This window comes from Lycorma delicatula, chromosome 3 (assembly GCF_047948215.1).
Source record: "Lycorma delicatula isolate Av1 chromosome 3, ASM4794821v1, whole genome shotgun sequence".
NCBI lineage: Eukaryota > Metazoa > Arthropoda > Insecta > Hemiptera > Fulgoridae > Lycorma > Lycorma delicatula.
This window is the reverse complement of record NC_134457.1, coordinates 114,799,904-114,826,145: the sequence shown is the minus strand read 5'-3', so window position 1 is coordinate 114,826,145 and position 26,242 is coordinate 114,799,904. Positions and strand designations below refer to the sequence as shown.

Genomic DNA, 26,242 nt, shown 5'->3' with positions numbered 1-26,242 from the left:
ACATTTTTTCTGTACGCTACGTTTTAAGTCCGAATACTTCTTAAATAAAATTTTATGTGATATATTGAAAAAATAATTTTTTTCTATACGCTACGTTTTAAGTCCGAAATTCTGATTCGTACTTCTTAAATAAAATTTTAGGTGATATATTGAAAAAATAAATTTCTGATTCCTACTTAAAATTTTAGGTGATTTTATTCACGTAGAATAATTTTTTTTATATTGAAAAAATACATTTTTTCTGTACGCTACGTTTTAAGTCCGAATTTCTGATTCGTACTTCTTAAATAAAGTTTTAGGTGATATATTGAAAATTAATTTTTTGATTTTATTCACGTAGAATAATTTTTTTTTATATTGAAACAAACATTTTTTCTGTACGCTACGTTTTATTGAAAAAATACATTTTTTCTGTACGAAGTCCGAATACTTCTTAAATAAAATTTTAGGTGATATATTGAAAAAATAATTTTTTGATTTTATTCACGTAGAATAATTTTTTTTATATTGAAAAAATACATTTTTTCTGTACGCTACGTTTTAAGTCCGAATACTTCTTAAATAAAATTTTATGTGATATATTGAAAAAATAATTTTTTTCTATACGCTACGTTTTAAGTCCGAAATTCTGATTCGTACTTCTTAAATAAAATTTTAGGTGATATATTGAAAAAATAAATTTCTGATTCCTACTTAAAATTTTAGGTGATTTTATTCACGTAGAATAATTTTTTTTATATTGAAAAAATACATTTTTTCTGTACGCTACGTTTTAAGTCCGAATTTCTGATTCGTACTTCTTAAATAAAGTTTTAGGTGATATATTGAAAATTAATTTTTTGATTTTATTCACGTAGAATAATTTTTTTTTATATTGAAACAATACATTTTTTCTGTACGCTACGTTTTATTGAAAAAATACATTTTTTCTGTACGAAGTCCGAATACTTCTTAAATAAAATTTTAGGTGATATATTGAAAAAATAATTTTTTGATTTTATTCACGTAGAATAATTTTTTTTATATTGAAAAAATACATTTTTTCTGTACGCTACGTTTTAAGTCCGAATACTTCTTAAATAAAATTTTATGTGATATATTGAAAAAATAATTTTTTTCTATACGCTACGTTTTAAGTCCGAAATTCTGATTCGTACTTCTTAAATAAAATTTTAGGTGATATATTGAAAAAATAAATTTCTGATTCCTACTTAAAATTTTAGGTGATTTTATTCACGTAGAATAATTTTTTTTATATTGAAAAAATACATTTTTTCTGTACGCTACGTTTTAAGTCCGAATTTCTGATTCGTACTTCTTAAATAAAGTTTTACGTGATATATTGAAAATTAATTTTTTGATTTTATTCACGTAGAATAATTTTTTTTTATATTGAAACAATACATTTTTTCTGTACGCTACGTTTTATTGAAAAAATACATTTTTTCTGTACGAAGTCCGAATACTTCTTAAATAAAATTTTAGGTGATATATTGAAAAAATAATTTTTTGATTTTATTCACGTAGAATAATTTTTTTTATATTGAAAAAATACATTTTTTCTGTACGCTACGTTTTAAGTCCGAATACTTCTTAAATAAAATTTTATGTGATATATTGAAAAAATAATTTTTTTCTATACGCTACGTTTTAAGTCCGAAATTCTGATTCGTACTTCTTAAATAAAATTTTAGGTGATATATTGAAAAAATAAATTTCTGATTCCTACTTAAAATTTTAGGTGATTTTATTCACGTAGAATAATTTTTTTTATATTGAAAAAATACATTTTTTCTGTACGCTACGTTTTAAGTCCGAATACTTCTTAAATAAAATTTTATGTGATATATTGAAAAAATAATTTTTTTCTATACGCTACGTTTTAAGTCCGAAATTCTGATTCGTACTTCTTAAATAAAATTTTAGGTGATATATTGAAAAAATAAATTTCTGATTCCTACTTAAAATTTTAGGTGATTTTATTCACGTAGAATAATTTTTTTTATATTGAAAAAATACATTTTTTCTGTACGCTACGTTTTAAGTCCGAATTTCTGATTCGTACTTCTTAAATAAAGTTTTAGGTGATATATTGAAAATTAATTTTTTGATTTTATTCACGTAGAATAATTTTTTTTTATATTGAAACAATACATTTTTTCTGTACGCTACGTTTTATTGAAAAAATACATTTTTTCTGTACGAAGTCCGAATACTTCTTAAATAAAATTTTAGGTGATATATTGAAAAAATAATTTTTTGATTTTATTCACGTAGAATAATTTTTTTTATATTGAAAAAATACATTTTTTCTGTACGCTACGTTTTAAGTCCGAATACTTCTTAAATAAAATTTTATGTGATATATTGAAAAAATAATTTTTTTCTATACGCTACGTTTTAAGTCCGAAATTCTGATTCGTACTTCTTAAATAAAATTTTAGGTGATATATTGAAAAAATAAATTTCTGATTCCTACTTAAAATTTTAGGTGATTTTATTCACGTAGAATAATTTTTTTTATATTGAAAAAATACATTTTTTCTGTACGCTACGTTTTAAGTCCGAATTTCTGATTCGTACTTCTTAAATAAAGTTTTAGGTGATATATTGAAAATTAATTTTTTGATTTTATTCACGTAGAATAATTTTTTTTTATATTGAAACAATACATTTTTTCTGTACGCTACGTTTTATTGAAAAAATACATTTTTTCTGTACGAAGTCCGAATACTTCTTAAATAAAATTTTAGGTGATATATTGAAAAAATAATTTTTTGATTTTATTCACGTAGAATAATTTTTTTTATATTGAAAAAATACATTTTTTCTGTACGCTACGTTTTAAGTCCGAATACTTCTTAAATAAAATTTTATGTGATATATTGAAAAAATAATTTTTTTCTATACGCTACGTTTTAAGTCCGAAATTCTGATTCGTACTTCTTAAATAAAATTTTAGGTGATATATTGAAAAAATAAATTTCTGATTCCTACTTAAAATTTTAGGTGATTTTATTCACGTAGAATAATTTTTTTTATATTGAAAAAATACATTTTTTCTGTACGCTACGTTTTAAGTCCGAATTTCTGATTCGTACTTCTTAAATAAAGTTTTAGGTGATATATTGAAAATTAATTTTTTGATTTTATTCACGTAGAATAATTTTTTTTTATATTGAAACAATACATTTTTTCTGTACGCTACGTTTTATTGAAAAAATACATTTTTTCTGTACGAAGTCCGAATACTTCTTAAATAAAATTTTAGGTGATATATTGAAAAAATAATTTTTTGATTTTATTCACGTAGAATAATTTTTTTTATATTGAAAAAATACATTTTTTCTGTACGCTACGTTTTAAGTCCGAATACTTCTTAAATAAAATTTTATGTGATATATTGAAAAAATAATTTTTTTCTATACGCTACGTTTTAAGTCCGAAATTCTGATTCGTACTTCTTAAATAAAATTTTAGGTGATATATTGAAAAAATAAATTTCTGATTCCTACTTAAAATTTTAGGTGATTTTATTCACGTAGAATAATTTTTTTTATATTGAAAAAATACATTTTTTCTGTACGCTACGTTTTAAGTCCGAATACTTCTTAAATAAAATTTTATGTGATATATTGAAAAAATAATTTTTTTCTATACGCTACGTTTTAAGTCCGAAATTCTGATTCGTACTTCTTAAATAAAATTTTAGGTGATATATTGAAAAAATAAATTTCTGATTCCTACTTAAAATTTTAGGTGATTTTATTCACGTAGAATAATTTTTTTTATATTGAAAAAATACATTTTTTCTGTACGCTACGTTTTAAGTCCGAATTTCTGATTCGTACTTCTTAAATAAAGTTTTAGGTGATATATTGAAAATTAATTTTTTGATTTTATTCACGTAGAATAATTTTTTTTTATATTGAAACAATACATTTTTTCTGTACGCTACGTTTTATTGAAAAAATACATTTTTTCTGTACGAAGTCCGAATACTTCTTAAATAAAATTTTAGGTGATATATTGAAAAAATAATTTTTTGATTTTATTCACGTAGAATAATTTTTTTTATATTGAAAAAATACATTTTTTCTGTACGCTACGTTTTAAGTCCGAATACTTCTTAAATAAAATTTTATGTGATATATTGAAAAAATAATTTTTTTCTATACGCTACGTTTTAAGTCCGAAATTCTGATTCGTACTTCTTAAATAAAATTTTAGGTGATATATTGAAAAAATAAATTTCTGATTCCTACTTAAAATTTTAGGTGATTTTATTCACGTAGAATAATTTTTTTTATATTGAAAAAATACATTTTTTCTGTACGCTACGTTTTAAGTCCGAATTTCTGATTCGTACTTCTTAAATAAAGTTTTAGGTGATATATTGAAAATTAATTTTTTGATTTTATTCACGTAGAATAATTTTTTTTTATATTGAAACAATACATTTTTTCTGTACGCTACGTTTTATTGAAAAAATACATTTTTTCTGTACGAAGTCCGAATACTTCTTAAATAAAATTTTAGGTGATATATTGAAAAAATAATTTTTTGATTTTATTCACGTAGAATAATTTTTTTTATATTGAAAAAATACATTTTTTCTGTACGCTACGTTTTAAGTCCGAATACTTCTTAAATAAAATTTTATGTGATATATTGAAAAAATAATTTTTTTCTATACGCTACGTTTTAAGTCCGAAATTCTGATTCGTACTTCTTAAATAAAATTTTAGGTGATATATTGAAAAAATAAATTTCTGATTCCTACTTAAAATTTTAGGTGATTTTATTCACGTAGAATAATTTTTTTTATATTGAAAAAATACATTTTTTCTGTACGCTACGTTTTAAGTCCGAATTTCTGATTCGTACTTCTTAAATAAAGTTTTAGGTGATATATTGAAAATTAATTTTTTGATTTTATTCACGTAGAATAATTTTTTTTTATATTGAAACAATACATTTTTTCTGTACGCTACGTTTTATTGAAAAAATACATTTTTTCTGTACGAAGTCCGAATACTTCTTAAATAAAATTTTAGGTGATATATTGAAAAAATAATTTTTTGATTTTATTCACGTAGAATAATTTTTTTTATATTGAAAAAATACATTTTTTCTGTACGCTACGTTTTAAGTCCGAATACTTCTTAAATAAAATTTTATGTGATATATTGAAAAAATAATTTTTTTCTATACGCTACGTTTTAAGTCCGAAATTCTGATTCGTACTTCTTAAATAAAATTTTAGGTGATATATTGAAAAAATAAATTTCTGATTCCTACTTAAAATTTTAGGTGATTTTATTCACGTAGAATAATTTTTTTTATATTGAAAAAATACATTTTTTCTGTACGCTACGTTTTAAGTCCGAATTTCTGATTCGTACTTCTTAAATAAAGTTTTAGGTGATATATTGAAAATTAATTTTTTGATTTTATTCACGTAGAATAATTTTTTTTTATATTGAAACAATACATTTTTTCTGTACGCTACGTTTTATTGAAAAAATACATTTTTTCTGTACGAAGTCCGAATACTTCTTAAATAAAATTTTAGGTGATATATTGAAAAAATAATTTTTTGATTTTATTCACGTAGAATAATTTTTTTTATATTGAAAAAATACATTTTTTCTGTACGCTACGTTTTAAGTCCGAATACTTCTTAAATAAAATTTTATGTGATATATTGAAAAAATAATTTTTTTCTATACGCTACGTTTTAAGTCCGAAATTCTGATTCGTACTTCTTAAATAAAATTTTAGGTGATATATTGAAAAAATAAATTTCTGATTCCTACTTAAAATTTTAGGTGATTTTATTCACGTAGAATAATTTTTTTTATATTGAAAAAATACATTTTTTCTGTACGCTACGTTTTAAGTCCGAATTTCTGATTCGTACTTCTTAAATAAAGTTTTAGGTGATATATTGAAAATTAATTTTTTGATTTTATTCACGTAGAATAATTTTTTTTTATATTGAAACAATACATTTTTTCTGTACGCTACGTTTTATTGAAAAAATACATTTTTTCTGTACGAAGTCCGAATACTTCTTAAATAAAATTTTAGGTGATATATTGAAAAAATAATTTTTTGATTTTATTCACGTAGAATAATTTTTTTTATATTGAAAAAATACATTTTTTCTGTACGCTACGTTTTAAGTCCGAATACTTCTTAAATAAAATTTTATGTGATATATTGAAAAAATAATTTTTTTCTATACGCTACGTTTTAAGTCCGAAATTCTGATTCGTACTTCTTAAATAAAATTTTAGGTGATATATTGAAAAAATAAATTTCTGATTCCTACTTAAAATTTTAGGTGATTTTATTCACGTAGAATAATTTTTTTTATATTGAAAAAATACATTTTTTCTGTACGCTACGTTTTAAGTCCGAATACTTCTTAAATAAAATTTTATGTGATATATTGAAAAAATAATTTTTTTCTATACGCTACGTTTTAAGTCCGAAATTCTGATTCGTACTTCTTAAATAAAATTTTAGGTGATATATTGAAAAAATAAATTTCTGATTCCTACTTAAAATTTTAGGTGATTTTATTCACGTAGAATAATTTTTTTTATATTGAAAAAATACATTTTTTCTGTACGCTACGTTTTAAGTCCGAATTTCTGATTCGTACTTCTTAAATAAAGTTTTAGGTGATATATTGAAAATTAATTTTTTGATTTTATTCACGTAGAATAATTTTTTTTTATATTGAAACAATACATTTTTTCTGTACGCTACGTTTTATTGAAAAAATACATTTTTTCTGTACGAAGTCCGAATACTTCTTAAATAAAATTTTAGGTGATATATTGAAAAAATAATTTTTTGATTTTATTCACGTAGAATAATTTTTTTTATATTGAAAAAATACATTTTTTCTGTACGCTACGTTTTAAGTCCGAATACTTCTTAAATAAAATTTTATGTGATATATTGAAAAAATAATTTTTTTCTATACGCTACGTTTTAAGTCCGAAATTCTGATTCGTACTTCTTAAATAAAATTTTAGGTGATATATTGAAAAAATAAATTTCTGATTCCTACTTAAAATTTTAGGTGATTTTATTCACGTAGAATAATTTTTTTTATATTGAAAAAATACATTTTTTCTGTACGCTACGTTTTAAGTCCGAATACTTCTTAAATAAAATTTTATGTGATATATTGAAAAAATAATTTTTTTCTATACGCTACGTTTTAAGTCCGAAATTCTGATTCGTACTTCTTAAATAAAGTTTTAGGTGATATATTGAAAATTAATTTTTTGATTTTATTCACGTAGAATAATTTTTTTTTATATTGAAACAATACATTTTTTCTGTACGCTACGTTTTATTGAAAAAATACATTTTTTCTGTACGAAGTCCGAATACTTCTTAAATAAAATTTTAGGTGATATATTGAAAAAATAATTTTTTGATTTTATTCACGTAGAATAATTTTTTTTATATTGAAAAAATACATTTTTTCTGTACGCTACGTTTTAAGTCCGAATACTTCTTAAATAAAATTTTATGTGATATATTGAAAAAATAATTTTTTTCTATACGCTACGTTTTAAGTCCGAAATTCTGATTCGTACTTCTTAAATAAAATTTTAGGTGATATATTGAAAAAATAAATTTCTGATTCCTACTTAAAATTTTAGGTGATTTTATTCACGTAGAATAATTTTTTTTATATTGAAAAAATACATTTTTTCTGTACGCTACGTTTTAAGTCCGAATACTTCTTAAATAAAATTTTATGTGATATATTGAAAAAATAATTTTTTTCTATACGCTACGTTTTAAGTCCGAAATTCTGATTCGTACTTCTTAAATAAAATTTTAGGTGATATATTGAAAAAATAAATTTCTGATTCCTACTTAAAATTTTAGGTGATTTTATTCACGTAGAATAATTTTTTTTATATTGAAAAAATACATTTTTTCTGTACGCTACGTTTTAAGTCCGAATTTCTGATTCGTACTTCTTAAATAAAGTTTTAGGTGATATATTGAAAATTAATTTTTTGATTTTATTCACGTAGAATAATTTTTTTTTATATTGAAACAATACATTTTTTCTGTACGCTACGTTTTATTGAAAAAATACATTTTTTCTGTACGAAGTCCGAATACTTCTTAAATAAAATTTTAGGTGATATATTGAAAAAATAATTTTTTGATTTTATTCACGTAGAATAATTTTTTTTATATTGAAAAAATACATTTTTTCTGTACGCTACGTTTTAAGTCCGAATACTTCTTAAATAAAATTTTATGTGATATATTGAAAAAATAATTTTTTTCTATACGCTACGTTTTAAGTCCGAAATTCTGATTCGTACTTCTTAAATAAAATTTTAGGTGATATATTGAAAAAATAAATTTCTGATTCCTACTTAAAATTTTAGGTGATTTTATTCACGTAGAATAATTTTTTTTATATTGAAAAAATACATTTTTTCTGTACGCTACGTTTTAAGTCCGAATTTCTGATTCGTACTTCTTAAATAAAGTTTTAGGTGATATATTGAAAATTAATTTTTTGATTTTATTCACGTAGAATAATTTTTTTTTATATTGAAACAATACATTTTTTCTGTACGCTACGTTTTATTGAAAAAATACATTTTTTCTGTACGAAGTCCGAATACTTCTTAAATAAAATTTTAGGTGATATATTGAAAAAATAATTTTTTGATTTTATTCACGTAGAATAATTTTTTTTATATTGAAAAAATACATTTTTTCTGTACGCTACGTTTTAAGTCCGAATACTTCTTAAATAAAATTTTATGTGATATATTGAAAAAATAATTTTTTTCTATACGCTACGTTTTAAGTCCGAAATTCTGATTCGTACTTCTTAAATAAAATTTTAGGTGATATATTGAAAAAATAAATTTCTGATTCCTACTTAAAATTTTAGGTGATTTTATTCACGTAGAATAATTTTATTTATATTGAAAAAATACATTTTTTCTGTACGCTACGTTTTAAGTCCGAATTTCTGATTCGTACTTCTTAAATAAAGTTTTAGGTGATATATTGAAAATTAATTTTTTGATTTTATTCACGTAGAATAATTTTTTTTTATATTGAAACAATACATTTTTTCTGTACGCTACGTTTTATTGAAAAAATACATTTTTTCTGTACGAAGTCCGAATACTTCTTAAATAAAATTTTAGGTGATATATTGAAAAAATAATTTTTTGATTTTATTCACGTAGAATAATTTTTTTTATATTGAAAAAATACATTTTTTCTGTACGCTACGTTTTAAGTCCGAATACTTCTTAAATAAAATTTTATGTGATATATTGAAAAAATAATTTTTTTCTATACGCTACGTTTTAAGTCCGAAATTCTGATTCGTACTTCTTAAATAAAATTTTAGGTGATATATTGAAAAAATAAATTTCTGATTCCTACTTAAAATTTTAGGTGATTTTATTCACGTAGAATAATTTTTTTTATATTGAAAAAATACATTTTTTCTGTACGCTACGTTTTAAGTCCGAATACTTCTTAAATAAAATTTTATGTGATATATTGAAAAAATAATTTTTTTCTATACGCTACGTTTTAAGTCCGAAATTCTGATTCGTACTTCTTAAATAAAATTTTAGGTGATATATTGAAAAAATAAATTTCTGATTCCTACTTAAAATTTTAGGTGATTTTATTCACGTAGAATAATTTTTTTTATATTGAAAAAATACATTTTTTCTGTACGCTACGTTTTAAGTCCGAATTTCTGATTCGTACTTCTTAAATAAAGTTTTAGGTGATATATTGAAAATTAATTTTTTGATTTTATTCACGTAGAATAATTTTTTTTTATATTGAAACAATACATTTTTTCTGTACGCTACGTTTTATTGAAAAAATACATTTTTTCTGTACGAAGTCCGAATACTTCTTAAATAAAATTTTAGGTGATATATTGAAAAAATAATTTTTTGATTTTATTCACGTAGAATAATTTTTTTTATATTGAAAAAATACATTTTTTCTGTACGCTACGTTTTAAGTCCGAATACTTCTTAAATAAAATTTTATGTGATATATTGAAAAAATAATTTTTTTCTATACGCTACGTTTTAAGTCCGAAATTCTGATTCGTACTTCTTAAATAAAATTTTAGGTGATATATTGAAAAAATAAATTTCTGATTCCTACTTAAAATTTTAGGTGATTTTATTCACGTAGAATAATTTTTTTTATATTGAAAAAATACATTTTTTCTGTACGCTACGTTTTAAGTCCGAATTTCTGATTCGTACTTCTTAAATAAAGTTTTAGGTGATATATTGAAAATTAATTTTTTGATTTTTTTCACGTAGAATAATTTTTTTTTATATTGAAACAAACATTTTTTCTGTACGCTACGTTTTATTGAAAAAATACATTTTTTCTGTACGAAGTCCGAATACTTCTTAAATAAAATTTTAGGTGATATATTGAAAAAATAATTTTTTGATTTTATTCACGTAGAATAATTTTTTTTATATTGAAAAAATACATTTTTTCTGTACGCTACGTTTTAAGTCCGAATACTTCTTAAATAAAATTTTATGTGATATATTGAAAAAATAATTTTTTTCTATACGCTACGTTTTAAGTCCGAAATTCTGATTCGTACTTCTTAAATAAAATTTTAGGTGATATATTGAAAAAATAAATTTCTGATTCCTACTTAAAATTTTAGGTGATTTTATTCACGTAGAATAATTTTTTTTATATTGAAAAAATACATTTTTTCTGTACGCTACGTTTTAAGTCCGAATTTCTGATTCGTACTTCTTAAATAAAGTTTTACGTGATATATTGAAAATTAATTTTTTGATTTTATTCACGTAGAATAATTTTTTTTTATATTGAAACAATACATTTTTTCTGTACGCTACGTTTTATTGAAAAAATACATTTTTTCTGTACGAAGTCCGAATACTTCTTAAATAAAATTTTAGGTGATATATTGAAAAAATAATTTTTTGATTTTATTCACGTAGAATAATTTTTTTTATATTGAAAAAATACATTTTTTCTGTACGCTACGTTTTAAGTCCGAATACTTCTTAAATAAAATTTTATGTGATATATTGAAAAAATAATTTTTTTCTATACGCTACGTTTTAAGTCCGAAATTCTGATTCGTACTTCTTAAATAAAATTTTAGGTGATATATTGAAAAAATAAATTTCTGATTCCTACTTAAAATTTTAGGTGATTTTATTCACGTAGAATAATTTTTTTTATATTGAAAAAATACATTTTTTCTGTACGCTACGTTTTAAGTCCGAATTTCTGATTCGTACTTCTTAAATAAAGTTTTAGGTGATATATTGAAAATTAATTTTTTGATTTTATTCACGTAGAATAATTTTTTTTTATATTGAAACAAACATTTTTTCTGTACGCTACGTTTTATTGAAAAAATACATTTTTTCTGTACGAAGTCCGAATACTTCTTAAATAAAATTTTAGGTGATATATTGAAAAAATAATTTTTTGATTTTATTCACGTAGAATAATTTTTTTTATATTGAAAAAATACATTTTTTCTGTACGCTACGTTTTAAGTCCGAATACTTCTTAAATAAAATTTTATGTGATATATTGAAAAAATAATTTTTTTCTATACGCTACGTTTTAAGTCCGAAATTCTGATTCGTACTTCTTAAATAAAATTTTAGGTGATATATTGAAAAAATAAATTTCTGATTCCTACTTAAAATTTTAGGTGATTTTATTCACGTAGAATAATTTTTTTTATATTGAAAAAATACATTTTTTCTGTACGCTACGTTTTAAGTCCGAATTTCTGATTCGTACTTCTTAAATAAAGTTTTAGGTGATATATTGAAAATTAATTTTTTGATTTTATTCACGTAGAATAATTTTTTTTTATATTGAAACAATACATTTTTTCTGTACGCTACGTTTTATTGAAAAAATACATTTTTTCTGTACGAAGTCCGAATACTTCTTAAATAAAATTTTAGGTGATATATTGAAAAAATAATTTTTTGATTTTATTCACGTAGAATAATTTTTTTTATATTGAAAAAATACATTTTTTCTGTACGCTACGTTTTAAGTCCGAATACTTCTTAAATAAAATTTTATGTGATATATTGAAAAAATAATTTTTTTCTATACGCTACGTTTTAAGTCCGAAATTCTGATTCGTACTTCTTAAATAAAATTTTAGGTGATATATTGAAAAAATAAATTTCTGATTCCTACTTAAAATTTTAGGTGATTTTATTCACGTAGAATAATTTTTTTTATATTGAAAAAATACATTTTTTCTGTACGCTACGTTTTAAGTCCGAATTTCTGATTCGTACTTCTTAAATAAAGTTTTAGGTGATATATTGAAAATTAATTTTTTGATTTTATTCACGTAGAATAATTTTTTTTTATATTGAAACAATACATTTTTTCTGTACGCTACGTTTTATTGAAAAAATACATTTTTTCTGTACGAAGTCCGAATACTTCTTAAATAAAATTTTAGGTGATATATTGAAAAAATAATTTTTTGATTTTATTCACGTAGAATAATTTTTTTTATATTGAAAAAATACATTTTTTCTGTACGCTACGTTTTAAGTCCGAATACTTCTTAAATAAAATTTTATGTGATATATTGAAAAAATAATTTTTTTCTATACGCTACGTTTTAAGTCCGAAATTCTGATTCGTACTTCTTAAATAAAATTTTAGGTGATATATTGAAAAAATAAATTTCTGATTCCTACTTAAAATTTTAGGTGATTTTATTCACGTAGAATAATTTTTTTTATATTGAAAAAATACATTTTTTCTGTACGCTACGTTTTAAGTCCGAATACTTCTTAAATAAAATTTTATGTGATATATTGAAAAAATAATTTTTTTCTATACGCTACGTTTTAAGTCCGAAATTCTGATTCGTACTTCTTAAATAAAATTTTAGGTGATATATTGAAAAAATAAATTTCTGATTCCTACTTAAAATTTTAGGTGATTTTATTCACGTAGAATAATTTTTTTTATATTGAAAAAATACATTTTTTCTGTACGCTACGTTTTAAGTCCGAATTTCTGATTCGTACTTCTTAAATAAAGTTTTAGGTGATATATTGAAAATTAATTTTTTGATTTTATTCACGTAGAATAATTTTTTTTTATATTGAAACAATACATTTTTTCTGTACGCTACGTTTTATTGAAAAAATACATTTTTTCTGTACGAAGTCCGAATACTTCTTAAATAAAATTTTAGGTGATATATTGAAAAAATAATTTTTTGATTTTATTCACGTAGAATAATTTTTTTTATATTGAAAAAATACATTTTTTCTGTACGCTACGTTTTAAGTCCGAATACTTCTTAAATAAAATTTTATGTGATATATTGAAAAAATAATTTTTTTCTATACGCTACGTTTTAAGTCCGAAATTCTGATTCGTACTTCTTAAATAAAATTTTAGGTGATATATTGAAAAAATAAATTTCTGATTCCTACTTAAAATTTTAGGTGATTTTATTCACGTAGAATAATTTTTTTTATATTGAAAAAATACATTTTTTCTGTACGCTACGTTTTAAGTCCGAATTTCTGATTCGTACTTCTTAAATAAAGTTTTAGGTGATATATTGAAAATTAATTTTTTGATTTTATTCACGTAGAATAATTTTTTTTTATATTGAAACAATACATTTTTTCTGTACGCTACGTTTTATTGAAAAAATACATTTTTTCTGTACGAAGTCCGAATACTTCTTAAATAAAATTTTAGGTGATATATTGAAAAAATAATTTTTTGATTTTATTCACGTAGAATAATTTTTTTTATATTGAAAAAATACATTTTTTCTGTACGCTACGTTTTAAGTCCGAATACTTCTTAAATAAAATTTTATGTGATATATTGAAAAAATAATTTTTTTCTATACGCTACGTTTTAAGTCCGAAATTCTGATTCGTACTTCTTAAATAAAATTTTAGGTGATATATTGAAAAAATAAATTTCTGATTCCTACTTAAAATTTTAGGTGATTTTATTCACGTAGAATAATTTTTTTTATATTGAAAAAATACATTTTTTCTGTACGCTACGTTTTAAGTCCGAATTTCTGATTCGTACTTCTTAAATAAAGTTTTAGGTGATATATTGAAAATTAATTTTTTGATTTTATTCACGTAGAATAATTTTTTTTTATATTGAAACAATACATTTTTTCTGTACGCTACGTTTTATTGAAAAAATACATTTTTTCTGTACGAAGTCCGAATACTTCTTAAATAAAATTTTAGGTGATATATTGAAAAAATAATTTTTTGATTTTATTCACGTAGAATAATTTTTTTTATATTGAAAAAATACATTTTTTCTGTACGCTACGTTTTAAGTCCGAATACTTCTTAAATAAAATTTTATGTGATATATTGAAAAAATAATTTTTTTCTATACGCTACGTTTTAAGTCCGAAATTCTGATTCGTACTTCTTAAATAAAATTTTAGGTGATATATTGAAAAAATAAATTTCTGATTCCTACTTAAAATTTTAGGTGATTTTATTCACGTAGAATAATTTTTTTTATATTGAAAAAATACATTTTTTCTGTACGCTACGTTTTAAGTCCGAATACTTCTTAAATAAAATTTTATGTGATATATTGAAAAAATAATTTTTTTCTATACGCTACGTTTTAAGTCCGAAATTCTGATTCGTACTTCTTAAATAAAATTTTAGGTGATATATTGAAAAAATAAATTTCTGATTCCTACTTAAAATTTTAGGTGATTTTATTCACGTAGAATAATTTTTTTTATATTGAAAAAATACATTTTTTCTGTACGCTACGTTTTAAGTCCGAATTTCTGATTCGTACTTCTTAAATAAAGTTTTAGGTGATATATTGAAAATTAATTTTTTGATTTTATTCACGTAGAATAATTTTTTTTTATATTGAAACAATACATTTTTTCTGTACGCTACGTTTTATTGAAAAAATACATTTTTTCTGTACGAAGTCCGAATACTTCTTAAATAAAATTTTAGGTGATATATTGAAAAAATAATTTTTTGATTTTATTCACGTAGAATAATTTTTTTTATATTGAAAAAATACATTTTTTCTGTACGCTACGTTTTAAGTCCGAATACTTCTTAAATAAAATTTTATGTGATATATTGAAAAAATAATTTTTTTCTATACGCTACGTTTTAAGTCCGAAATTCTGATTCGTACTTCTTAAATAAAATTTTAGGTGATATATTGAAAAAATAAATTTCTGATTCCTACTTAAAATTTTAGGTGATTTTATTCACGTAGAATAATTTTTTTTATATTGAAAAAATACATTTTTTCTGTACGCTACGTTTTAAGTCCGAATTTCTGATTCGTACTTCTTAAATAAAGTTTTAGGTGATATATTGAAAATTAATTTTTTGATTTTATTCACGTAGAATAATTTTTTTTTATATTGAAACAAACATTTTTTCTGTACGCTACGTTTTATTGAAAAAATACATTTTTTCTGTACGAAGTCCGAATACTTCTTAAATAAAATTTTAGGTGATATATTGAAAAAATAATTTTTTGATTTTATTCACGTAGAATAATTTTTTTTATATTGAAAAAATACATTTTTTCTGTACGCTACGTTTTAAGTCCGAATACTTCTTAAATAAAATTTTATGTGATATATTGAAAAAATAATTTTTTTCTATACGCTACGTTTTAAGTCCGAAATTCTGATTCGTACTTCTTAAATAAAATTTTAGGTGATATATTGAAAAAATAAATTTCTGATTCCTACTTAAAATTTTAGGTGATTTTATTCACGTAGAATAATTTTTTTTATATTGAAAAAATACATTTTTTCTGTACGCTACGTTTTAAGTCCGAATTTCTGATTCGTACTTCTTAAATAAAGTTTTAGGTGATATATTGAAAATTAATTTTTTGATTTTATTCACGTAGAATAATTTTTTTTTATATTGAAACAATACATTTTTTCTGTACGCTACGTTTTATTGAAAAAATACATTTTTTCTGTACGAAGTCCGAATACTTCTTAAATAAAATTTTAGGTGATATATTGAAAAAATAATTTTTTGATTTTATTCACGTAGAATAATTTTTTTTATATTGAAAAAATACATTTTTTCTGTACGCTACGTTTTAAGTCCGAATACTTCTTAAATAAAATTTTATGTGATATATTGAAAAAAATAATTTTTTTCTATACGCTACGTTTTAAGTCCGAAATTCTGATTCGTACTTCTTAAATAAAATTTTAGGTGATATATTGAAAAAATAAATTTCTGATTCCTACTTAAAATTTTAGGTGATTTTATTCACGTAGAATAATTTTTTTTATATTGAAAAAATACATTTTTTCTGTACGCTACGTTTTAAGTCCGAATTTCTGATTCGTACTTCTTAAATAAAGTTTTAGGTGATATATTGAAAATTAATTTTTTGATTTTATTCACGTAGAATAATTTTTTTTTATATTGAAACAATACATTTTTTCTGTACGCTACGTTTTATTGAAAAAATACATTTTTTCTGTACGAAGTCCGAATACTTCTTAAATAAAATTTTAGGTGATATATTGAAAAAATAATTTTTTGATTTTATTCACGTAGAATAATTTTTTTTATATTGAAAAAATACATTTTTTCTGTACGCTACGTTTTAAGTCCGAATACTTCTTAAATAAAATTTTATGTGATATATTGAAAAAATAATTTTTTTCTATACGCTACGTTTTAAGTCCGAAATTCTGATTCGTACTTCTTAAATAAAATTTTAGGTGATATATTGAAAAAATAAATTTCTGATTCCTACTTAAAATTTTAGGTGATTTTATTCACGTAGAATAATTTTTTTTATATTGAAAAAATACATTTTTTCTGTACGCTACGTTTTAAGTCCGAATACTTCTTAAATAAAATTTTATGTGATATATTGAAAAAATAATTTTTTTCTATACGCTACGTTTTAAGTCCGAAATTCTGATTCGTACTTCTTAAATAAAATTTTAGGTGATATATTGAAAAAATAAATTTCTGATTCCTACTTAAAATTTTAGGTGATTTTATTCACGTAGAATAATTTTTTTTATATTGAAAAAATACATTTTTTCTGTACGCTACGTTTTAAGTCCGAATTTCTGATTCGTACTTCTTAAATAAAGTTTTAGGTGATATATTGAAAATTAATTTTTTGATTTTATTCACGTAGAATAATTTTTTTTTATATTGAAACAAACATTTTTTCTGTACGCTACGTTTTATTGAAAAAATACATTTTTTCTGTACGAAGTCCGAATACTTCTTAAATAAAATTTTAGGTGATATATTGAAAAAATAATTTTTTGATTTTATTCACGTAGAATAATTTTTTTTATATTGAAAAAATACATTTTTTCTGTACGCTACGTTTTAAGTCCGAATACTTCTTAAATAAAATTTTATGTGATATATTGAAAAAATAATTTTTTTCTATACGCTACGTTTTAAGTCCGAAATTCTGATTCGTACTTCTTAAATAAAATTTTAGGTGATATATTGAAAAAATAAATTTCTGATTCCTACTTAAAATTTTAGGTGATTTTATTCACGTAGAATAATTTTTTTTATATTGAAAAAATACATTTTTTCTGTACGCTACGTTTTAAGTCCGAATTTCTGATTCGTACTTCTTAAATAAAGTTTTAGGTGATATATTGAAAATTAATTTTTTGATTTTATTCACGTAGAATAATTTTTTTTTATATTGAAACAATACATTTTTTCTGTACGCTACGTTTTATTGAAAAAATACATTTTTTCTGTACGAAGTCCGAATACTTCTTAAATAAAATTTTAGGTGATATATTGAAAAAATAATTTTTTGATTTTATTCACGTAGAATAATTTTTTTTATATTGAAAAAATACATTTTTTCTGTACGCTACGTTTTAAGTCCGAATACTTCTTAAATAAAATTTTATGTGATATATTGAAAAAAATAATTTTTTTCTATACGCTACGTTTTAAGTCCGAAATTCTGATTCGTACTTCTTAAATAAAATTTTAGGTGATATATTGAAAAAATAAATTTCTGATTCCTACTTAAAATTTTAGGTGATTTTATTCACGTAGAATAATTTTTTTTATATTGAAAAAATACATTTTTTCTGTACGCTACGTTTTAAGTCCGAATTTCTGATTCGTACTTCTTAAATAAAGTTTTAGGTGATATATTGAAAATTAATTTTTTGATTTTATTCACGTAGAATAATTTTTTTTTATATTGAAACAATACATTTTTTCTGTACGCTACGTTTTATTGAAAAAATACATTTTTTCTGTACGAAGTCCGAATACTTCTTAAATAAAATTTTAGGTGATATATTGAAAAAATAATTTTTTGATTTTATTCACGTAGAATAATTTTTTTTATATTGAAAAAATACATTTTTTCTGTACGCTACGTTTTAAGTCCGAATACTTCTTAAATAAAATTTTATGTGATATATTGAAAAAATAATTTTTTTCTATACGCTACGTTTTAAGTCCGAAATTCTGATTCGTACTTCTTAAATAAAATTTTAGGTGATATATTGAAAAAATAAATTTCTGATTCCTACTTAAAATTTTAGGTGATTTTATTCACGTAGAATAATTTTTTTTATATTGAAAAAATACATTTTTTCTGTACGCTACGTTTTAAGTCCGAATTTCTGATTCGTACTTCTTAAATAAAGTTTTAGGTGATATATTGAAAATTAATTTTTTGATTTTATTCACGTAGAATAATTTTTTTTTATATTGAAACAATACATTTTTTCTGTACGCTACGTTTTATTGAAAAAATACATTTTTTCTGTACGAAGTCCGAATACTTCTTAAATAAAATTTTAGGTGATATATTGAAAAAATAATTTTTTGATTTTATTCACGTAGAATAATTTTTTTTATATTGAAAAAATACATTTTTTCTGTACGCTACGTTTTAAGTCCGAATACTTCTTAAATAAAATTTTATGTGATATATTGAAAAAATAATTTTTTTCTATACGCTACGTTTTAAGTCCGAAATTCTGATTCGTACTTCTTAAATAAAATTTTAGGTGATATATTGAAAAAATAAATTTCTGATTCCTACTTAAAATTTTAGGTGATTTTATTCACGTAGAATAATTTTTTTTATATTGAAAAAATACATTTTTTCTGTACGCTACGTTTTAAGTCCGAATTTCTGATTCGTACTTCTTAAATAAAGTTTTAGGTGATATATTGAAAATTAATTTTTTGATTTTATTCACGTAGAATAATTTTTTTTTATATTGAAACAATACATTTTTTCTGTACGCTACGTTTTATTGAAAAAATACATTTTTTCTGTACGAAGTCCGAATACTTCTTAAATAAAATTTTAGGTGATATATTGAAAAAATAATTTTTTGATTTTATTCACGTAGAATAATTTTTTTTATATTGAAAAAATACATTTTTTCTGTACGCTACGTTTTAAGTCCGAATACTTCTTAAATAAAATTTTATGTGATATATTGAAAAAATAATTTTTTTCTATACGCTACGTTTTAAGTCCGAAATTCTGATTCGTACTTCTTAAATAAAATTTTAGGTGATATATTGAAAAAATAAATTTCTGATTCCTACTTAAAATTTTAGGTGATTTTATTCACGTAGAATAATTTTTTTTATATTGAAAAAATACATTTTTTCTGTACGCTACGTTTTAAGTCCGAATACTTCTTAAATAAAATTTTATGTGATATATTGAAAAAATAATTTTTTTCTATACGCTACGTTTTAAGTCCGAAATTCTGATTCGTACTTCTTAAATAAAATTTTAGGTGATATATTGAAAAAATAAATTTCTGATTCCTACTTAAAATTTTAGGTGATTTTATTCACGTAGAATAATTTTTTTTATATTGAAAAAATACATTTTTTCTGTACGCTACGTTTTAAGTCCGAATTTCTGATTCGTACTTCTTAAATAAAGTTTTAGGTGATATATTGAAAATTAATTTTTTGATTTTATTCACGTAGAATAATTTTTTTTTATATTGAAACAATACATTTTTTCTGTACGCTACGTTTTATTGAAAAAATACATTTTTTCTGTACGAAGTCCGAATACTTCTTAAATAAAATTTTAGGTGATATATTGAAAAAATAATTTTTTGATTTTATTCACGTAGAATAATTTTTTTTATATTGAAAAAATACATTTTTTCTGTACGCTACGTTTTAAGTCCGAATACTTCTTAAATAAAATTTTATGTGATATATTGAAAAAATAATTTTTTTCTATACGCTACGTTTTAAGTCCGAAATTCTGATTCGTACTTCTTAAATAAAATTTTAGGTGATATATTGAAAAAATAAATTTCTGATTCCTACTTAAAATTTTAGGTGATTTTATTCACGTAGAATAATTTTTTTTATATTGAAAAAATACATTTTTTCTGTACGCTACGTTTTAAGTCCGAATTTCTGATTCGTACTTCTTAAATAAAGTTTTAGGTGATATATTGAAAATTAATTTTTTGATTTTATTCACGTAGAATAATTTTTTTTTATATTGAAACAAACATTTTTTCTGTACGCTACGTTTTATTGAAAAAATACATTTTTTCTGTACGAAGTCCGAATACTTCTTAAATAAAATTTTAGGTGATATATTGAAAAAATAATTTTTTGATTTTATTCACGTAGAATAATTTTTTTTATATTGAAAAAATACATTTTTTCTGTACGCTACGTTTTAAGTCCGAATACTTCTTAAATAAAATTTTATGTGATATATTGAAAAAATAATTTTTTTCTATACGCTACGTTTTAAGTCCGAAATTCTGATTCGTACTTCTTAAATAAAATTTTAGGTGATATATTGAAAAAATAAATTTCTGATTCCTACTTAAAATTTTAGGTGATTTTATTCACGTAGAATAATTTTTTTTATATTGAAAAAATACATTTTTTCTGTACGCTACGTTTTAAGTCCGAATTTCTGATTCGTACTTCTTAAATAAAGTTTTAGGTGATATATTGAAAATTAATTTTTTGATTTTATTCACGTAGAATAATTTTTTTTTATATTGAAACAATACATTTTTTCTGTACGCTACGTTTTATTGAAAAAATACATTTTTTCTGTACGAAGTCCGAATACTTCTTAAATAAAATTTTAGGTGATATATTGAAAAAATAATTTTTTGATTTTATTCACGTAGAATAATTTTTTTTATATTGAAAAAATACATTTTTTCTGTACGCTACGTTTTAAGTCCGAATACTTCTTAAATAAAATTTTATGTGATATATTGAAAAAAATAATTTTTTTCTATACGCTACGTTTTAAGTCCGAAATTCTGATTCGTACTTCTTAAATAAAATTTTAGGTGATATATTGAAAAAATAAATTTCTGATTCCTACTTAAAATTTTAGGTGATTTTATTCACGTAGAATAATTTTTTTTATATTGAAAAAATACATTTTTTCTGTACGCTACGTTTTAAGTCCGAATTTCTGATTCGTACTTCTTAAATAAAGTTTTAGGTGATATATTGAAAATTAATTTTTTGATTTTATTCACGTAGAATAATTTTTTTTTATATTGAAACAATACATTTTTTCTGTACGCTACGTTTTATTGAAAAAATACATTTTTTCTGTACGAAGTCCGAATACTTCTTAAATAAAATTTTAGGTGATATATTGAAAAAATAATTTTTTGATTTTATTCACGTAGAATAATTTTTTTTATATTGAAAAAATACATTTTTTCTGTACGCTACGTTTTAAGTCCGAATACTTCTTAAATAAAATTTTATGTGATATATTGAAAAAATAATTTTTTTCTATACGCTACGTTTTAAGTCCGAAATTCTGATTCGTACTTCTTAAATAAAATTTTAGGTGATATATTGAAAAAATAAATTTCTGATTCCTACTTAAAATTTTAGGTGATTTTATTCACGTAGAATAATTTTTTTTATATTGAAAAAATACATTTTTTCTGTACGCTACGTTTTAAGTCCGAATTTCTGATTCGTACTTCTTAAATAAAGTTTTAGGTGATATATTGAAAATTAATTTTTTGATTTTATTCACGTAGAATAATTTTTTTTTATATTGAAACAATACATTTTTTCTGTACGCTACGTTTTATTGAAAAAATACATTTTTTCTGTACGAAGTCCGAATACTTCTTAAATAAAATTTTAGGTGATATATTGAAAAAATAATTTTTTGATTTTATTCACGTAGAATAATTTTTTTTATATTGAAAAAATACATTTTTTCTGTACGCTACGTTTTAAGTCCGAATACTTCTTAAATAAAATTTTATGTGATATATTGAAAAAATAATTTTTTTCTATACGCTACGTTTTAAGTCCGAAATTCTGATTCGTACTTCTTAAATAAAATTTTAGGTGATATATTGAAAAAATAAATTTCTGATTCCTACTTAAAATTTTAGGTGATTTTATTCACGTAGAATAATTTTTTTTATATTGAAAAAATACATTTTTTCTGTACGCTACGTTTTAAGTCCGAATACTTCTTAAATAAAATTTTATGTGATATATTGAAAAAATAATTTTTTTCTATACGCTACGTTTTAAGTCCGAAATTCTGATTCGTACTTCTTAAATAAAATTTTAGGTGATATATTGAAAAAATAAATTTCTGATTCCTACTTAAAATTTTAGGTGATTTTATTCACGTAGAATAATTTTTTTTATATTGAAAAAATACATTTTTTCTGTACGCTACGTTTTAAGTCCGAATTTCTGATTCGTACTTCTTAAATAAAGTTTTAGGTGATATATTGAAAATTAATTTTTTGATTTTATTCACGTAGAATAATTTTTTTTTATATTGAAACAATACATTTTTTCTGTACGCTACGTTTTATTGAAAAAATACATTTTTTCTGTACGAAGTCCGAATACTTCTTAAATAAAATTTTAGGTGATATATTGAAAAAATAATTTTTTGATTTTATTCACGTAGAATAATTTTTTTTATATTGAAAAAATACATTTTTTCTGTACGCTACGTTTTAAGTCCGAATTTCTGATTCGTACTTCTTAAATAAAGTTTTAGGTGATATATTGAAAATTAATTTTTTGATTTTATTCACGTAGAATAATTTTTTTTTATATTGAAACAATACATTTTTTCTGTACGCTACGTTTTATTGAAAAAATACATTTTTTCTGTACGAAGTCCGAATACTTCTTAAATAAAATTTTAGGTGATATATTGAAAAAATAATTTTTTGATTTTATTCACGTAGAATAATTTTTTTTATATTGAAAAAATACATTTTTTCTGTACGCTACGTTTTAAGTCCGAATACTTCTTAAATAAAATTTTATGTGATATATTGAAAAAAATAATTTTTTTCTATACGCTACGTTTTAAGTCCGAAATTCTGATTCGTACTTCTTAAATAAAATTTTAGGTGATATATTGAAAAAATAAATTTCTGATTCCTACTTAAAATTTTAGGTGATTTTATTCACGTAGAATAATTTTTTTTATATTGAAAAAATACATTTTTTCTGTACGCTACGTTTTAAGTCCGAATTTCTGATTCGTACTTCTTAAATAAAGTTTTAGGTGATATATTGAAAATTAATTTTTTGATTTTATTCACGTAGAATAATTTTTTTTTATATTGAAACAATACATTTTTTCTGTACGCTACGTTTTATTGAAAAAATACATTTTTTCTGTACGAAGTCCGAATACTTCTTAAATAAAATTTTAGGTGATATATTGAAAAAATAATTTTTTGATTTTATTCACGTAGAATAATTTTTTTTATATTGAAAAAATACATTTTTTCTGTACGCTACGTTTTAAGTCCGAATACTTCTTAAATAAAATTTTATGTGATATATTGAAAAAATAATTTTTTTCTATACGCTACGTTTTAAGTCCGAAATTCTGATTCGTACTTCTTAAATAAAATTTTAGGTGATATATTGAAAAAATAAATTTCTGATTCCTACTTAAAATTTTAGGTGATTTTATTCACGTAGAATAATTTTTTTTATATTGAAAAAATACATTTTTTCTGTACGCTACGTTTTAAGTCCGAATACTTCTTAAATAAAATTTTATGTGATATATTGAAAAAATAATTTTTTTCTATACGCTACGTTTTAAGTCCGAAATTCTGATTCGTACTTCTTAAATAAAATTTTAGGTGATATATTGAAAAAATAAATTTCTGATTCCTACTTAAAATTTTAGGTGATTTTATTCACGTAGAATAATTTTTTTTATATTGAAAAAATACATTTTTTCTGTACGCTACGTTTTAAGTCCGAATTTCTGATTCGTACTTCTTAAATAAAGTTTTAGGTGATATATTGAAAATTAATTTTTTGATTTTATTCACGTAGAATAATTTTTTTTTATATTGAAACAATACATTTTTTCTGTACGCTACGTTTTATTGAAAAAATACATTTTTTCTGTACGAAGTCCGAATACTTCTTAAATAAAATTTTAGGTGATATATTGAAAAAATAATTTTTTGATTTTATTCACGTAGAATAATTTTTTTTATATTGAAAAAATACATTTTTTCTGTACGCTACGTTTTAAGTCCGAATACTTCTTAAATAAAATTTTATGTGATATATTGAAAAAATAATTTTTTTCTATACGCTACGTTTTAAGTCCGAAATTCTGATTCGTACTTCTTAAATAAAATTTTAGGTGATATATTGAAAAAATAAATTTCTGATTCCTACTTAAAATTTTAGGTGATTTTATTCACGTAGAATAATTTTTTTTATATTGAAAAAATACATTTTTTCTGTACGCTACGTTTTAAGTCCGAATTTCTGATTCGTACTTCTTAAATAAAGTTTTAGGTGATATATTGAAAATTAATTTTTTGATTTTATTCACGTAGAATAATTTTTTTTTATATTGAAACAATACATTTTTTCTGTACGCTACGTTTTATTGAAAAAATACATTTTTTCTGTACGAAGTCCGAATACTTCTTAAATAAAATTTTAGGTGATATATTGAAAAAATAATTTTTTGATTTTATTCACGTAGAATAATTTTTTTTATATTGAAAAAATACATTTTTTCTGTACGCTACGTTTTAAGTCCGAATACTTCTTAAATAAAATTTTATGTGATATATTGAAAAAATAATTTTTTTCTATACGCTACGTTTTAAGTCCGAAATTCTGATTCGTACTTCTTAAATAAAATTTTAGGTGATATATTGAAAAAATAAATTTCTGATTCCTACTTAAAATTTTAGGTGATTTTATTCACGTAGAATAATTTTTTTTATATTGAAAAAATACATTTTTTCTGTACGCTACGTTTTAAGTCCGAATTTCTGATTCGTACTTCTTAAATAAAGTTTTAGGTGATATATTGAAAATTAATTTTTTGATTTTTTTCACGTAGAATAATTTTTTTTTATATTGAAACAAACATTTTTTCTGTACGCTACGTTTTATTGAAAAAATACATTTTTTCTGTACGAAGTCCGAATACTTCTTAAATAAAATTTTAGGTGATATATTGAAAAAATAATTTTTTGATTTTATTCACGTAGAATAATTTTTTTTATATTGAAAAAATACATTTTTTCTGTACGCTACGTTTTAAGTCCGAATACTTCTTAAATAAAATTTTATGTGATATATTGAAAAAATAATTTTTTTCTATACGCTACGTTTTAAGTCCGAAATTCTGATTCGTACTTCTTAAATAAAATTTTAGGTGATATATTGAAAAAATAAATTTCTGATTCCTACTTAAAATTTTAGGTGATTTTATTCACGTAGAATAATTTTTTTTATATTGAAAAAATACATTTTTTCTGTACGCTACGTTTTAAGTCCGAATTTCTGATTCGTACTTCTTAAATAAAGTTTTACGTGATATATTGAAAATTAATTTTTTGATTTTATTCACGTAGAATAATTTTTTTTTATATTGAAACAATACATTTTTTCTGTACGCTACGTTTTATTGAAAAAATACATTTTTTCTGTACGAAGTCCGAATACTTCTTAAATAAAATTTTAGGTGATATATTGAAAAAATAATTTTTTGATTTTATTCACGTAGAATAATTTTTTTTATATTGAAAAAATACATTTTTTCTGTACGCTACGTT

At 21.3% G+C, this 26,242-nt stretch overlaps 1 protein-coding gene across 5 annotated transcripts in view; it reads right to left on the bottom strand.

The window, feature by feature from the left end:
• Positions 1-26,242, bottom strand: part of LOC142321911 (palmitoyltransferase ZDHHC13-like) — a 260,499-nt gene that overhangs the window by 57,683 nt on the left and 176,574 nt on the right. The window lies entirely within an intron of this gene.